General features: G+C 39.5%; 2 non-coding genes across 2 annotated transcripts; both read right to left on the bottom strand.

The window, feature by feature from the left end:
• Positions 1–699: 699 nt before the first annotated feature.
• trnal-caa (transfer RNA leucine (anticodon CAA)) lies at positions 700–811 on the bottom strand. The gene is made up of 2 exons: positions 774–811; positions 700–745 (listed from the first exon to the last, which is right to left on the bottom strand). It is a non-coding gene; the product is annotated as a tRNA-Leu (tRNA).
• Positions 812–5,763: 4,952 nt separating this feature from the next.
• trnal-caa (transfer RNA leucine (anticodon CAA)) lies at positions 5,764–5,875 on the bottom strand. The gene is made up of 2 exons: positions 5,838–5,875; positions 5,764–5,809 (listed from the first exon to the last, which is right to left on the bottom strand). It is a non-coding gene; the product is annotated as a tRNA-Leu (tRNA).
• Positions 5,876–17,543: the final 11,668 nt, after the last annotated feature.

Genomic DNA, 17,543 nt, shown 5'->3' with positions numbered 1-17,543 from the left:
ATTATTCACATTTCATGTGTTGTCTGTTCTCAAACTATGACATCTATCAAACGATTAATCACTGTTCATGTGTTTTCCTTTCACCATTTGGAGAATTTTTCGGTTTTGACAAAACAGAGGCAAACGATGTGTCAGAAGAGGGATTTGAACCCTTGCCTCCAATCGGAGACCAGAATACCCCAGTAACTAGGAAGGGTTCTCACCTTGAGTCTGGCACCTTAGACCACTCAGCCATCCTGACAATTATAAATCCGTAAAATTCATATGTTTTCACAATGCTGTAACATAACGTATGGTATGTCTGATGGAAACATGCCGATCTTAAGATAGAAAGAAAAATAAACAAAAAATGTTAAAAGCTAATGAAAGATATAGTATTTTTTTTTTTAAACATAACGTATGATATATCTGATGGAAACATGCCGATCTTAAGATAGAAAGAAAAATAAACAAAAAAATGTTAAAAGCTTATGAAAGATATAGTAAAAAAATTTTTTTATGGAATTTGAGTAACTTTTTGAATTCTAAACTAGGCATATGATGACATGTATCGAACGATTATTCGCGTTTCATGTGTTGTCTGTTCTCAAACTATGGCATCTGTCAGACGATTAATCACTGTTCATGTGTTTTCCTTTCACCATTTGGAGAACTTTTCGGTTTTGACAAAGAGCTACTCTTTTTTTAAGGCAAAAGTTGTGTCAGAAGAGGGATTTGAACCCTCGCCTCCAATCGGAGACCAGAACACCCCAGTAACTAGGAAGGACTCTCACCTTGAGTCTGGCGCCTTAGACCACTCGGCCATCCTGACAATTATAAATCTTAAAAATTCATAGGTTTTCACAATTCTGTAACATAACGTCTGATATATCTGATGGAAACATGCCGATCTTAAGATACAAAGAAAAATAAACAAAAAATGTTAAAAGCTAATGAAAGATATAGTAAAAAAGATTTTTTAATGGATTTTGAGTAACTTTTTGAATTCTAAACTAGGCATATGATGACATGTATCGAACGATTATTCGCGTTTCATGTGTTGTCTGTTCTCAAACTATGGCATCTATCAAACGATTAATCACTGTTCATGTGTTTTCCTTTCACCATTTGGAGAATTTTTCGGATTTGACAAAGAGCTACTCTTTTTTTAAGGCAAAAGTTGTGTCAGAAGAAGGATTTGAACCCTCGCCTCCAATCGGAGACCAGAATACCCCAGTAACTAGGAAGGACTCTCACCTTGAGTATGGAGCCTTAGACCACTCAGCCATCCAGACAATTATAAATCCTTAAAATTCATATGTTTTCACGATTCTGTAACATAACGTCTGATATGTCTGATGGAAACATGCCGATCTTAAGATACAAAGAAAAATAAACAAAAATTGTTAAAAGCTAATGAAAGATATAGTAACAAATATTTCTTTATGGAATTTGAGTAACTTCTTTAATTCTAAACTAGGCATATGATGACATGTATCGAACGATTATTCGAGTTTCATGTGTTGTCTGTTCTCAAACTATGGCATCTATCAAACGATTAATCACTGTTCATGTGTTTTCCTTTCACCATTTGGAGAATTTTTGGGTTTTGACAAAGACCTACTCTTTTTTAAGGCAAAGTTTTGTCAGAAGTGGGATTTGAACCCTCGCCTACAATCAGAGACCAGAATACCCCAGTAACTAGGAAGGACTCTCACCTTGAGTCTGGCGCCTTAGACCACTCGGCCATCCTGACATTTATAAAGCCTTAAAATTCATATGTTTTCACAATTCTGTAACATAACGTCTGATATGTCTGATGGAAACATGTAGATCATAAGATACAAAGAAAAATAAACATTTTTTTTTTTAAAGCTGATGAAAGATATAGTAAAAAAGATTTTTTTATGGAATTTGAGTAACTTTTTGAATTCTAAACTAGGCATAAGATGACATGTATCGAACAATTATTGGCATTTCATGTGTTGTCTGTTCTCAAACTATGACATCTATCAAACGATTAATCACTGTTCATGTGTTTTCCTTTCACCATTTGGAGAATTTTTCAGTTTTGACAAATAGCACCTCTTTTTTAAGGCAAACGATGTATCAGAAGAGGGATTTGAACCCTTGCCTCCAATCGGAGACCAGAATACCCCAGTAACTAGGAAGGGTTCTCACCTTGAGTCTGGCGCCTTAGACCACTCGGCCATCCTGACAATTATAAACCCTTAAAATTCATATTTTTTTCACAATTATGTAACATAACGTCTGATATGTCTGATGGAAACATGTAGATCATAAGATACAAAGAAAAAAAAAGAAAAAAAACGTTAAAAGCTGATGAAAGATATAGTAAAAAACATTTTTTTATGGAATTTGAGTAACTTTTTGAATTCTAAACTAGGCATATGATGACATGTATCGAACGATTATTCGCGTTTCATGTGTTGTCTGTTCTCAAACTATGGCATCTATCAAACGATTAATCACTGTTCATGTGTTTTCCTTTCACCATTTGGAGAATTTTTTGGATTTGACAAAGAGCACCTCTTTTTTAAGGCAAACGATGTGTCAGAAGAAGGATTTGAACCCTCGTCTCCAATCGGAGACCAGAATACCCCAGTAACTAGGAAGGACTCTCATCTTGAGTCTGGCGCCTTAGACCACTCGGCCATCCTGACAATTATAAACCCTTAAAATTCATATTTTTTTCACAATTATGTAACATAACGTCTGATATGTCTGATGGAAACATGTAGATCATAAGATACAAAGAAAAAAAAAGAAAAAAAACGTTAAAAGCTGATGAAAGATATAGTAAAAAACATTTTTTTATGGAATTTGAGTAACTTTTTGAATTCTTAACTAGGCATATGATGACATGAATCGAACGATTATTCGCGTTTCATGTGTTTTCTGTTCTCAAACTATGGCATCTATCAAACGATTAATCACTGGTCATGTGTTTTCCTTTCACCATTTGGAGAATCTTTCAATTTTGACAAAGACCTACTCTTTTTTAAGGCAAAGTTGTGTCAGAAGTGGGATTTGAACCCTCGCTTACAATCGGAGACCAGAATACCCCAGTAACTAGGAAGGACTCTCATCTTGAGTCTGGCGCCTTAGACCACTCGGCCATCCTGACAATTATAAATCCTTAAAAATCATATTTTTTTCACAATTATGTAACATAACGTCTGATATGTCTGATGGAAACATGTAGATCATAAGATACAAAGAAAAATAAACAAAAAATGTTAAAAGCTAATGAAAGATATAGTATTTTTTTTTTTAAACATAACGTATGATATATCTGATGGAAACATGCCGATCTTAAGATAGAAAGAAAAATAAACAAAAAAATGTTAAAAGCTTATGAAAGATATAGTAAAATTTTTTTTTAATGGAATTTGAGTAACTTTTTGAATTCTAAACTAGGCATATGATGACATGTATCGAATGATTATTCACGTTTCATGTGTTGTCTGTTCTCAAACTATGGCATCTATCAAACGATTAATCACTTTTCATGTGTTTTCCTTTCACCATTTGGAGAATTTTTGGGTTTTGACAAAGAGCACCTCTTTTTTAAGGCAAAAGTTGTGTCAGAAGAGGGATTTGAAACCTCGCCTCCAATCGGAGACCAGAATATCCCAGTAACTAGGAAGGACTCTCACCTTGAGTCTGGCGCCTTAGACCACTCAGCCATCCTGACAATTATAAATCCTTATAATTCATATGTTTTCACAATTCTGTAACATAACGTATGATATGTCTGATGGAAACATGCCGATCTTAAGATAGAAAGAAAATTAAACAAAAAATGTTAAAAGCTAATGAAAGATAAAGTAAAAAACATTTTTTTTATGGAATTTGAATAACCTTTTGAATTCTAAACTAGGCATATGATGACATGTATCGAACGATTATTCACGTTTCATGTGTTGTCTGTTCTCAAACTATGGCATCTATCAAACGATTAATCACTTTTCATGTGTTTTCCTTTCACCATTTGGAGAATTTTTGGGTTTTGACAAAGACCTACTCTTTTTTAAGGCAAAGTTTTGTCAGAAGTGGGATTTGAACCCTCGCCTACAATTAGAGACCAGAATACCCCAGTAACTAGGAAGGACTCTCACCTTGAGTCTGGCGCCTTAGACCACTCGGCCATCCTGACATTTATAAAGCCTTAAAATTCATATGTTTTCACAATTCTGTAACATAACGTCTGATATGTCTGATGGAAACATGTAGATCATAAGATACAAAGAAAAATAAACATTTTTTTTTTAAAGCTGATGAAAGATATAGTAAAAAAGATTTTTTTATGGAATTTGAGTAACTTTTTGAATTCTAAACTAGGCATAAGATGACATGTATCGAACAATTATTGGCATTTCATGTGTTGTCTGTTCTCAAACTATGACATCTATCAAACGATTAATCACTGTTCATGTGTTTTCCTTTCACCATTTGGAGAATTTTTCAGTTTTGACAAAGAGTACCTCTTTTTTTAAGGCAAAAGTTGTGTCAGAAGAAGGATTTGAACCCTCGCCTCCAATCGGAGACCAGAATACCCCAGTAACTAGGAAGGACTCTCACCTTGAGTATGGAGCCTTAGACCACTCAGCCATCCAGACAATTATAAATCCTTAAAATTCATATGTTTTCACGATTCTGTAACATAACGTCTGATATGTCTGATGGAAACATGCCGATCTTAAGATACAAAGAAAAATAAACAAAAATTGTTAAAAGCTAATGAAAGATATAGTAACAAATATTTCTTTATGGAATTTGAGTAACTTTTTTAATTCTAAACTAGGCATATGATGACATGTATCGAACGATTATTCGCGTTTCATGTGTTGTCTGTTCTCAAACTATGGCATCTATCAAACGATTAATCACTGTTCATGTGTTTTCCTTTCACCATTTGGAGAATTTTTTGGATTTGACAAAGAGCACCTCTTTTTTAAGGCAAACGATGTGTCAGAAGAAGGATTTGAACCCTCGTCTCCAATCGGAGACCAGAATACCCCAGTAACTAGGAAAGACTCTCATCTTGAGTCTGGCGCCTTAGACCACATGCCATCCTGACAATTATAAACCCTTAAAATTCATATTTTTTTCACAATTATGTAACATAACGTCTGATATGTCTGATGGAAACATGTAGATCATAAGATACAAAGAAAAAAAAAGAAAAAAAACGTTAAAAGCTGATGAAAGATATAGTAAAAAACATTTTTTATGGAATTTGAGTAACTTTTTGAATTCTTAACTAGGCATATGATGACATGAATCGAACGATTATTCGCGTTTCATGTGTTTTCTGTTCTCAAACTATGGCATCTATCAAACGATTAATCACTGTTCATGTGTTTTCCTTTCACCATTTGGAGAATCTTTCGATTTTGACAAAGACCTACTCTTTTTTAAGGCAAAGTTGTGTCAGAAATGGGATTTGAACCCTCGCTGATGAACCCTCTGATGGAAACATGCCGATCTTAAGATAGAAAGAAAAATAAACAAAAAAATGTTAAAAGCTTATGAAAGATATAGTAAAAATTTTTTTTAATGGAATTTGAGTAACTTTTTGAATTCTAAACTAGGCATATGATGACATGTATCGAACGATTATTCGCGTTTCATGTGTTGTCTGTTCTCAAACTATGGCATCTGTCAGACGATTAATCACTGTTCATGTGTTTTCCTTTCACCATTTGGAGAACTTTTCGGTTTTGACAAAGAGCTACTCTTTTTTTAAGGCAAAAGTTGTGTCAGAAGAGGGATTTGAACCCTCGCCTCCAATCGGAGACCAGAATACCCCAGTAACTAGGAAGGACTCTCACCTTGAGTCTGGCGCCTTAGACCACTCGGCCATCCTGACAATTATAAACCCTTAAAATTCATATTTTTTTCACAATTATGTAACATAACGTCTGATATGTCTGATGGAAACATGCAGATCTTAAGATACAAAGAAAAATAAACAAAAAATGTTAAAAGCTAATGAAAGATATAGTAAAAAAAATTTTTTTAATGGAATTTGACTAACCTTTTGAATTCTAAACTAGGCATATGATGACATGTATCGAACGATTATTCACGTTTCATGTGTTGTCTGTTCTCAAACTATGGCATCTATCAAATGATTAATCACTGCTCATGTGTTTTCCTTTCACCATTTGGAGAATTGTTGAATTTTGACAAAGACCTACTCTTTTTTAAGGCAAAGTTGTGTCAGAAGTGGGATTTGAAACTTCGCCTCCAATCGGAGACCAGAATACCCCAGTAACTAGGAAGGACTCTCACCTTGAGTCTGGCGCCTTAGACCACTCGGCCATCCTGACAATTATAAATCCTTAAAATTCATATGTTTTCACAATGCTGTAACATAACGTATGATATGTCTGATGGAAACATGCCGATCTTAAGATAGAAAGAAAAATAAACAAAAAATGTTAAAAGCTAATGAAAGATATAGTAATTTTTTTTTTAAACATAACGTATGATATGTCTGATGGAAACATGCCGATCTTAAGATAGAAAGAAAAATAAACAAAAAAATGTTAAAAGCTAATGAAAGATATAGTAAAAAACATTTTTTTAATGGAATTTGACTAACCTTTTGAATTCTAAACTAGGCATATGATGACATGTATCGAACGATTATTCACGTTTCATGTGTTGTCTGTTCTCAAACTATGGCATCTATCAAACGATTAATCACTGTTCATGTGTTTTCCTTTCACCATTTGGAGAATTTTTCGATTTTGACAAAGAGCTACTCTTTTTTAAGGCAAAAGTTGTGTCAGAAGAGGGATTTGAACTCTTGCCTCCAATCGGAGACCAGAATACCCCAGTAACTAGGAAGGACTCTCACCTTGAGTCTGGCGCCTTAGACAACTCGGCCATCCTGACAATTATAAATCCTTAAAATTCATATTTTTTCACGATTCTGTAACATAACGTATGGTATGTCTGATGGAAACATGCCGATCTTAAGATAGAAAGAAAAAAAAAGAAAAAAAGTGTAAAAGCTAATGAAAGTTATAGCAACATTTTTTTTTAAACATAACATATGAATTGTCTGATGGAAACATGCCGATCTTAAGATAGAAAGAAAAATAAAGAAAAAATGTTAAAAGCTAATGAAAGATATAGTAAAATTTTTTTTAAATGGAATTTGAGTAACTTTTTGAATTCTAAACTAGGCATATGATGACATGAATCGAACGATTATTCGCGTTTCATGTGTTGTCTGTTCTCAAACTATGGCATCTATCAAACGATTAATCACTGTTCATGTGTTTTCCTTTCACCATTTGGAGAATTTATCAATTTTGACAAAGACCTACTCTTTTTTAAGGCAAAAGTTGTGTCAGAAGAGGGATCTGAACCCTCGACTCCAATCAGAGACCAGAATACCACAGTAACTAGGATGGACTCTCACCTTGAGTCTGGCGCCTTAGACCACTCGGCCATCCTGACAATTATAAATCCTTAAAATTCATATTTTTTAACGATTCTGTAACATAACGTCTGATATGTCTGATGGAAACATGCAGATCTTAAGATACAAAGAAAAATAAACAAAAAATGTTAAAAGCTACTGAAAGATATAGTAAAAAACATTTTTTTAATGGAATTTGAATAACCTTTTGAATTCTGAACTAGGCATATGATGACATGTATCGAACGATTATTCACGTTTCATGTGTTGTCTGTTCTCAAACTATGGCATCTATCAAACGATTAATCACTGTTCATGTGTTTTCCTTTCTCCATTTGGAGAATTTTCCGGTTTTGACAAAGAGCTACTCTTTTTTAAGGCAAAAGTTGTGTCAGAAGAGGGATCTGAACCCTCGACTCCAATCAGAGACCAGTATACCCCATTAACTAGGATGGACTCTCACCTTGAGTCTGGCGCCTTAGACCACTCGGCCATCCTGACAATTATAAATCCTTAAAATTCATATTTTTTAACGATTCTGTAACATAACGTCTGATATGTCTGATGGAAACATGCAGATCTTAAGATACAAAGAAAAATAAACAAAAAATGTTAAAAGCTAATGAAAGATATAGTAAAAAACATTTTTATTATGGAATTTGAATAACCTTTTGAATTCTAAACTAGGCATATGATGACATGTATCGAACGATTATTCACGTTTCATGTGTTGTCTGTTCTCAAACTATGGCATCTATCAAACGATTCATCACTGTTCATGTGTTTTCCTTTCACCATTTGGAGAATTTTTCGATTTTCACAAAGAGCTACTCTTTTTTAAGGCAAAATTTGTGTCAGAAGAGGGATTTGAACCCTCGCCTCCAATCGGAGAACAGAATACCCCAGTAATTAGGAAGGACTCTCACCTTGAGTCTGGCGCCTTAGACCACTCGGCCATCCTGACAATTATAAATCCTTAAAATTCATATTTTTTAACGATTCTGTAACATAACGTCTGATATGTCTGATGGAAACATGCAGATCTTAAGATACAAAGAAAAATAAACAAAAAATGTTAAAAGCTAATGAAAGATATAGTCAAAAACATTTTTATTATGGAATTTGAATAACCTTTTGAATTCTAAACTAGGCATATGATGACATGTATCGAACGATTATTCACGTTTCATGTGTTGTCTGTTCTCAAACTATGGCATCTATCAAACGATTAATTTTTTATTTTTTTATTTAACCTTTATTTAACCAGGTAGGCTAGTTGAGAACAAGTTCTCATTTGTAACTGCGACCTGGCCAAGATAAAGCATAGCAGTGTGAGCATACAACAAGAGTTACACATGGAGTAAACAATTAACAAGTCAATAACACAGTAGAAAACAAAGGGGGGGTCTATATACAATGTGTGCAAAAGGCATGAGGAGGTAGGCAAATAATTACAATTTTGCAGATTAACACTGGAGTGATAAAAGATCAGATGGTCATGTACAGGTAGAGATATTGGTGTGCAGAAGAGCAGAAAAGTAAATAAATAAAAACAGTATGGGGATGAGGTAGGTGAAAAGGGTGGGCTATTTACCAATAGACTATGTACAGCTGCAGCGATCGGTTAGCTGCTCAGATAGCTGATGTTTGAAGTTGGTGAGGGAGATAAAAGTCTCCAACTTCAGCGATTTTTGCAATTCGTTCCAGTCACAGGCAGCAGAGTACTGGAACGAAAGGCGGCCAAATGAGGTGTTGGCTTTAGGGATGATCAGTGAGATACACCTGCTGGAGCGCGTGCTACGGATGGGTGTTGCCATCGTGACCAGTGAGCTGAGATAAGGCGGAGCTTTACCTAGCATAGACTTGTAGATGACCTGGAGCCAGTGGGTCTGGCGACGAATATGTAGCGAGGGCCAGCCGACTAGAGCATACAAGTCGCAGTGGTGGGTGGTATAAGGTGCTTTAGTGACAAAACGGATGGCACTGTGATAGACTGCATCCAGTTTGCTGAGTAGAGTGTTGGAAGCCATTTTGTAGATGACATCGCCGAAGTCGAGGATCGGTAGGATAGTCAGTTTTACTAGGGTAAGCTTGGCGGCTTGAGTGAAGGAGGCTTTGTTGCGGAATAGAAAGCCGACTCTTGATTTGATTTTCGATTGCAGATGTTTGATATGAGTCTGGAAGGAGAGTTTGCAGTCTAGCCAGACACCTAGGTACTTATAGACGTCCACATATTCTAGGTCGGAACCATCCAGGGTGGTGATGCTAGTCGGGCATGCAGGTGCAGGCAGCGACCGGTTGAAAAGCATACATTTGGTTTTACTAGCGTTTAAGAGCAGTTGGAGGCCACGGAAGGAGTGTTGTATGGCATTGAAGCTTGTTTGGAGGTTAGATAGCACAGTGTCCAAAGACGGGCCGAAAGTATATAGAATGGTGTTATCTGCGTAGAGGTGGATCAGGGAATCGCCCGCAGCAAGAGCAACATCATTGATATACACAGAGAAAAGAGTCGGCCCGAGAATTGAACCCTGTGGCACCCCCATAGAGACTGCCAGAGGACCGGACAGCATGCCCTCCGATTTGACACACTGAACTCTGTCTGCAAAGTAATTGGTGAACCAGGCAAGGCAGTCATCCGAAAAACCGAGGCTACTCAGTCTGCCGATAAGAATATGGTGATTGACAGAGTCGAAAGCCTTGGCAAGGTCGATGAAGACGGCTGCACAGTACTGTCTTTTATCGATGGCGGTTATGATGTCGTTTAGTACCTTGAGTGTGGCTGAGGTGCACCCATGACCGGCTCGGAAACCAGATTGCACAGCGGAGAAGGTACGGTGGGATTCGAGATGGTCAGTGACCTGTTTGTTGACTTGGCTTTCGAAGACCTTAGATAGGCAGGGCAGGATGGATATAGGTCTGTAACAGTTTGGGTCCAGGGTGTCTCCCCCTTTGAAGAGGGGGATGACTGCGGCAGCTTTCCAATCCTTGGGGATCTCAGACGAGATGAAAGAGAGGTTGAACAGGCTGGTAATAGGGGTTGCGACAATGGTGGCAGATAGTTTCAGAAATAGAGGGTCCAGGTTGTCAAGCCCAGCTGATTTGTACGGGTCCAGGTTTTGCAGCTCTTTCAGAACATCTGCTATCTGGATTTGGGTAAAGGAGAACCTGGAGAGGCTTGGGCGAGGAGCTGCGGGGGGGGCGGAGCTGTTGGCCGAGGTTGAAGTAGCCAGGCGGAAGGCATGGCCAGCCGTTGAGAAATGCTTATTGAAGTTTTCGATAATCATGGATTTATCAGTGGTGACCGTGTTACCTAGCCTCAGTGCAGTGGGCAGCTGGGAGGAGGTGCTCTTGTTCTCCATGGACTTCACAGTGTCCCAGAACCTTTTGGAGTTGGAGCTACAGGATGCAAACTTCTGTCTGAAGAAGCTGGCCTTAGCTTTCCTGACTGACTGCGTGTATTGGTTCCGGACTTCCCTGAACAGTTGCATATCACGGGGACTATTCGATGCTATTGCAGTCCGCCACAGGATGTTTTTGTGCTGGTCGAGGGCAGTCAGGTCTGGGGTGAACCAAGGGCTGTATCTGTTCTTAGTTCTGCATTTTTTGAACGGAGCATGCTTATCTAAAATGGTGAGGAAGTTACTTTTAAAGAATGACCAGGCATCCTCAACTGACGGGATGAGGTCAATGTCCTTCCAGGATACCCGGGCCAGGTCGATTAGAAAGGCCTGCTCACAGAAGTGTTTTAGGGAGCGTTTGACAGTGATGAGGGGTGGTCGTTTGACTGCGGCTCCGTAGCGGATACAGGCAATGAGGCAGTGATCGCTGAGATCCTGGTTGAAGACAGCGGAGGTGTATTTGGAGGGCCAGTTGGTCAGGATGACGTCTATGAGGGTGCCCTTGTTTACAGAGTTAGGGTTGTACCTGGTGGGTTCCTTGATGATTTGTGTGAGATTGAGGGCATCTAGCTTAGATTGTAGGACTGGCGGGGTGTTAAGCATATCCCAGTTTAGGTCACCTAACAGAACAAACTCTGAAGCTAGATGGGGGGCGATCAATTCACAAATGGTGTCCAGGGCACAGCTGGGAGCTGAGGGGGGTCGGTAGCAGGCGGCAACCGTGAGAGACTTATTTCTGGAGAGAGTAATTTTCAAAATTAGTAGTTCGAACTGTTTGGGTATGGACCTGGAAAGTATGACATTACTTTGCAGGCTATCTCTGCAGTAAACTGCAACTCCTCCCCCTTTGGCAGTTCTATCTTGACGGAAGATGTTATAGTTGGGTATGGAAATCTCTGAATTTTTGGTGGCCTTCCTGAGCCAGGATTCAGACACAGCAAGGACATCAGGGTTAGCAGAGTGTGCTAAAGCAGTGAGTAAGACAAACTTAGGGAGGAGGCTTCTGATGTTGACATGCATGAAACCAAGGCTTTTTCGATCACAGAAGTCAACAAATGAGGGTGCCTGGGGACATGCAGGGCCTGGGTTTACCTCCACATCACCCGCGGAACAGAGAAGGAGTAGTATGAGGGTGCGGCTAAAGGCTATCAAAACTGGTCGCCTAGAGCGTTGGGGACAGAGAATAAGAGGAGCAGGTTTCTGGGCATGGTAGAATATATTCAGGGCATAATGCGCAGACAGGGGTATGGTGGGGTGCGGGTACAGCGGAGGTAAGCCCAGGCACTGGGTGATGATGAGAGAGGTTGTATCTCTGGACATGCTGGTAGTAATGGGTGAGGTCACCGCATGTGTGGGAGGTGGGACAAAGGAGTTATCAGGGGTATGAAGAGTGGAACTAGGGGCTCCATTGTGAACTAAAACAATGATAACTAACCTGAACAACAGTATACAAGGCATATTGACATTTGAGAGAGACATACAGCGAGGCATACAGTAATCACAGGTGTTGAATTGGGAAAGCTAGCTAAAACAGTAGGTGAGACAACAGCTAATCAGCTAGCACAACAACAGCAGGTAAAATGGCGTAGACTAGGCAACGGGGCCAACAGATAAAACAAACAAGCAGAATGGAGTACCGTGATTAATGGACAGTCCAGCGTGCATCAGCTATGTAGCCAAGAGATCAGTGTCCAGGGGGCAGCGGTGGATGGGGCAGGGAAGCTGGACTGGCGAGTGTTATCCAGGTAAAAAAAAAACTAACAATGACTAAATAGCTTGTAGCTAGTTAGCTGGTTAGCTTCTGGAGGTTCTTGAGTGTGTTCTAAAAATAAATAAATAAATAATAGCGATTCCGTATCACATTGGGTGAGGCAGGTTTCCGGAAGGTATAAACAAATTAAAAGTCAAAAGAGATAGAAAGTAAATATGGGTTCCGGTGGGCGTTTGGGACGCGGCGATTCAGGCGGTTAGCAGGCCTGTGCTAACAAGCTAACAGTTTGTAGGCCCGGGCTAGACAAGGTAGCAGTTAGCGGACCGGAGCTGGACAAGCTAGCAGTTAGCAGGCCGAATTAGCAATTAGCACTGTTCATGTGTTTTCCTTTCACCATTCGGAGAATTTTTTGGTTGTGACAAAGAGCGACTCCAGTAATACCCCAGTAACGTAGGAAGGACTCTCACCTTGAGTCTGGCACCTTAGACCACTCAGCCATCCTGACAATTAGAAATCATTAAAATTCATATTTTTCACGATTCTGTAACATAACGTCTGATATGTCTGATGGAAACCTGCAGATCTTAAGATACAAAGAAAAATAAACAAAAAATGTTAAAAGCTAACGAAAGATATAGTAAAAAACATTTTTTTAATGGAATTTTAGTAACTTTTGAATTCTAAACTAGGCATATGATGACATGTATCGACGATTATTCACGTTTCATGTGTTGTCTGTTCTCAAACTATGGCATCTATCAAACGATTAATCACTGTTCATGTGTTTTCCTTTCACCATTTGGAGAATTTTTCAATTTTGACAAAGAGCTACTCTTTTTTTAAGGCAAAAGAACTGTCAGAAGAGGGATTTGAACCCTCGTCTCCAATCGGAGACCAGAATACCCCAGTAATCAGGAAGGACTCTGACCTTCAGTCAGGCGCCTTAGACCACTCAGCCATCCTGACAATTATAAATCCTTAAAATTCATATGTTTCACGATTCTGTAACATAATGTCTGATATGTCTGATGGAAACATGCAGATCTGAATGATATAGTAAAAAACATTTTTTTAATGGAATTTGAGTAACTTTTTGAATTCTAAACTAGGCATATGATGACATGTATCGAACGATTAATCACTGTTCATGTGTTTTCCTTTCACCACTTGGAGAATTTTTCGGTTTTGACAAAGAGCTACTCTTTTTTAAGGCAAAAGTTATTTCAGAAGAGGGATTTGAACCCTCGCCTCCAATCGGAAACCAGAATACCCCAGTAACGTAGGAAGGACTCTCACCTTGAGTCTGGCGCCTTAGACCACTCGGCCACCCTGACAATTATAAATCCTTAAAATTTATATTTTTCACGATTCTGTAACATAACGTCTGATCTGTCTGATGGAAACATGCAGATCTTAAGATACAAAGAAAAATAAACAAAAAATGTTAAAAGCTAATGAAAGATATAGTAAAAAACATTTTTTATGGAATTTGAGTAACTTTTTGAATTCTCAACTAGGCATATGATGACATGTATCGAACGATTATTCGCGTTTCATGTGTTGTCTGTTCTCAAACTATGGCATCTATCAAACGATTAGTCACTGTTCATGTGTTTTCCTTTCACCATTTGGAGAATAAACAAAAAATGTTAAAAGCTAATGAAAGATATAGTAAAAAACATTTTTTTATGGAATTTGAGTAACTTTTTGAATTCTAAACTAGGCATATGATTTTATTTTTTTATTTTTTTATTTTACCTTTATTTAACCAGGTAGGCAAGTTGAGAACAAGTTCTCATTTACAATTGCGACCTGGCCAAGATAAAGCAAAGCAGTTCGACAGATAAAACGACACAGAGTTACACATGGAGTAAAAACAAACATACAGTCAATAATGCAGTATAAACAAGTCTATATACAATGTGAGCAAATGAGGTGAGAAGGGAGGTAAAGGCAAAAAAGGCCATGATGGCAAAGTAAATACAATATAGCAAGTAAAATACTGGAATGGTAGTTTTGCAATGGAAGAATGTGCAAAGTAGAAATAAAAAATAATGGGGTGCAAAGGAGCAAAATAAATAAATAAATTAAAAACAGTTGGGAAAGAGGTAGTTGTTTGGGCTAAATTATAGGTGGGCTATGTACAGGTGCAGTAATCTGTGAGCTGCTCTGACAGTTGGTGCTTAAAGCTAGTGAGGGAGATAAGTGTTTCCAGTTTCAGAGATTTTTGTAGTTCGTTCCAGTCATTGGCAGCAGAGAACTGGAAGGAGAGGCGGCCAAAGAAAGAATTGGTTTTGGGGGTGACTAGAGAGATATACCTGCTGGAGCGTGTGCTACAGGTGGGAGATGCTATGGTGACCAGCGAGCTGAGATAAGGGGGGACTTTACCTAGCAGGGTCTTGTAGATGACATGGAGCCAGTGGGTTTGGCGACGAGTATGAAGCGAGGGCCAGCCAACGAGAGCGTACAGGTCGCAATGGTGGGTAGTATATGGGGCTTTGGTGATAAAACGGATTGCACTGTGATAGACTGCATCCAATTTGTTGAGTAGGGTATTGGAGGCTATTTTGTAAATGACATCGCCAAAGTCGAGGATTGGTAGGATGGTCAGTTTTACAAGGGTATGTTTGGCAGCATGAGTGAAGGATGCTTTGTTGCGAAATAGGAAGCCAATTCTAGATTTAACTTTGGATTGGAGATGTTTGATATGGGTCTGGAAGGAGAGTTTACAGTCTAACCAGACACATAAGTATTTGTAGTTGTCCACGTATTCTAAGTCAGAGCCGTCCAGAGTAGTGATGTTGGACAGGCGGGTAGGTGCAGGTAGCGATCGGTTGAAGAGCATGCATTTAGTTTTACTTGTATTTAAGAGCAATTGGAGGCCACGGAAGGAGAGTTGTATGGCATTGAAGCTTGCCTGGAGGGTTGTTAACACAGTGTCCAAAGAAGGGCCGGAAGTATACAGAATGGTGTCGTCTGCGTAGAGGTGGATCAGGGACTCACCAGCAGCAAGAGCGACCTCATTGATGTATACAGAGAAGAGAGTCGGTCCAAGAATTGAACCCTGTGGCACCCCCATAGAGACTGCCAGAGGTCCGGACAGCAGACCCTCCGATTTGACACACTGAACTCTATCAGAGAAGTAGTTGGTGAACCAGGCGAGGCAATCATTTGAGAAACCAAGGCTGTCGAGTCTGCCGATGAGGATATGGTGATTGACAGAGTCGAAAGCCTTGGCCAGATCAATGAATACGGCTGCACAGTAATGTTTCTTATCGATGGCGGTTAAGATATCGTTTAGGACCTTGAGCGTGGCTGAGGTGCACCCATGACCAGCTCTGAAACCGGATTGCATAGCAGAGAAGGTATGGTGAGATTCGAAATGGTCGGTAATCTGTTTGTTGACTTGGCTTTCGAAGACCTTAGAAAGGCACGGTAGGATAGATATAGGTCTGTAGCAGTTTGGGTCAAGAGTGTCCCCCCCTTTGAAGAGGGGGATGACCGCAGCTGCTTTCCAATCTTTGGGAATCTCAGACGACACGAAAGAGAGGTTGAACAGGCTAGTAATAGGGGTGGCAACAATTTCGGCAGATAATTTTAGAAAGAAAGGGTCCAGATTGTCTAGCCCGGCTGATTTGTAGGGGTCCAGATTTTGCAGCTCTTTCAGAACATCAGCTGAATGGATTTGGGAGAAGGAGAAATGGGGAAGGCTTGGGCGAGTTGCTGTTGGGGGTGCAGTGCTGTTGTCCGGGGTAGGAGTAGCCAGGTGGAAAGCATGGCCAGCCGTAGAAAAATGCTTATTGAAATTCTCAATTATGGTGGATTTATCAGTGGTGACAGTGTTTCCTATCTTCAGTGCAGTGGGCAGCTGGGAGGAGGTGTTCTTATTCTCCATGGACTTTACAGTGTCCCAGAACCTTTTTGAGTTAGTGTTGCAGGAAGCAAATTTCTGCTTGAAAAAGCTAGCCTTGGCTTTTCTAACTGCCTGTGTATAATGATTTCTAGCTTCCCTGAACAGCTGCATATCACGGGGGCTGTTCGATGCTAATGCAGAACGCCATAGGATGTTTTTGTGTTGGTTAAGGGCAGTCAGGTCTGGGGAGAACCAAGGGCTATATCTGTTCCTGGTTCTAAATATCTTAAATGGGGCATGTTTATTTAAGATGGTTAGGAAGGCATTTAAAAAAAATATCCAGGCATCCTCTACTGACGGGATGAGAGCAATATCCTTCCAGGATACCCCGGCCAGGTCGATTAGAAAGGCCTGCTCGCAGAAGTGTTTCAGGGAGCGTTTTACAGTGATGAGTGGAGGTCGTTTGACCGCTGACCCATTACGGATGCAGGCAATGAGGCAGTGATCGCTGAGATCTTGGTTGAAGACAGCAGAGGTGTATTTAGAGGGGAAGTTGGTTAGGATGATATCTATGAGGGTGCCCGTGTTTAAGGTTTTGGGGAGGTACCTGGTAGGTTCATTGATTATTTGTGTGAGATTGAGGGCATCAAGTTTAGATTGTAGGATGGCTGGGGTGTTAAGCATGTTCCAGTTTAGGTCGCCTAGCAGCACGAACTCTGAAGATAGATGGGGGGCAATCAGTTCACATATGGTGTCCAGAGCACAGCTGGGGGCAGAGGGTGGTCTATAGCAGGCGGCAACGGTGAGAGACTTGTTTTTAGAGAGGTGGATTTTTAAAAGTAGAAGTTCAAATTGTTTGGGTACAGACCTGGATAGTAGGACAGAACTCTGCAGGCTATCTTTGCAGTAGATTGCAACACCGCCCCCTTTGGCAGTTCTATCTTGTCTGAAAATGTTGTAGTTTGGAATTAAAATGTCTGAGTTTTTGGTGGTCTTCCTAAGCCAGGATTCAGACACAGCTAGAACATCCGGGTTGGCAGAGTGTGCTAAAGCAGTGAATAGAACAAACTTAGGGAGGAGGCTTCTAATGTTAACATGCATGAAACCAAGGCTATTACGGTTACAGAAGTCGTCAAAAGA

The sequence above is a fragment of the Oncorhynchus kisutch genome, linkage group LG8 (assembly GCF_002021735.2).
Source record: "Oncorhynchus kisutch isolate 150728-3 linkage group LG8, Okis_V2, whole genome shotgun sequence".
Classification (NCBI taxonomy): domain Eukaryota; kingdom Metazoa; phylum Chordata; class Actinopteri; order Salmoniformes; family Salmonidae; genus Oncorhynchus; species Oncorhynchus kisutch.
Note: the sequence above shows the minus strand (reverse complement) of the source record. Positions and strands in the feature narration are given on the sequence as shown.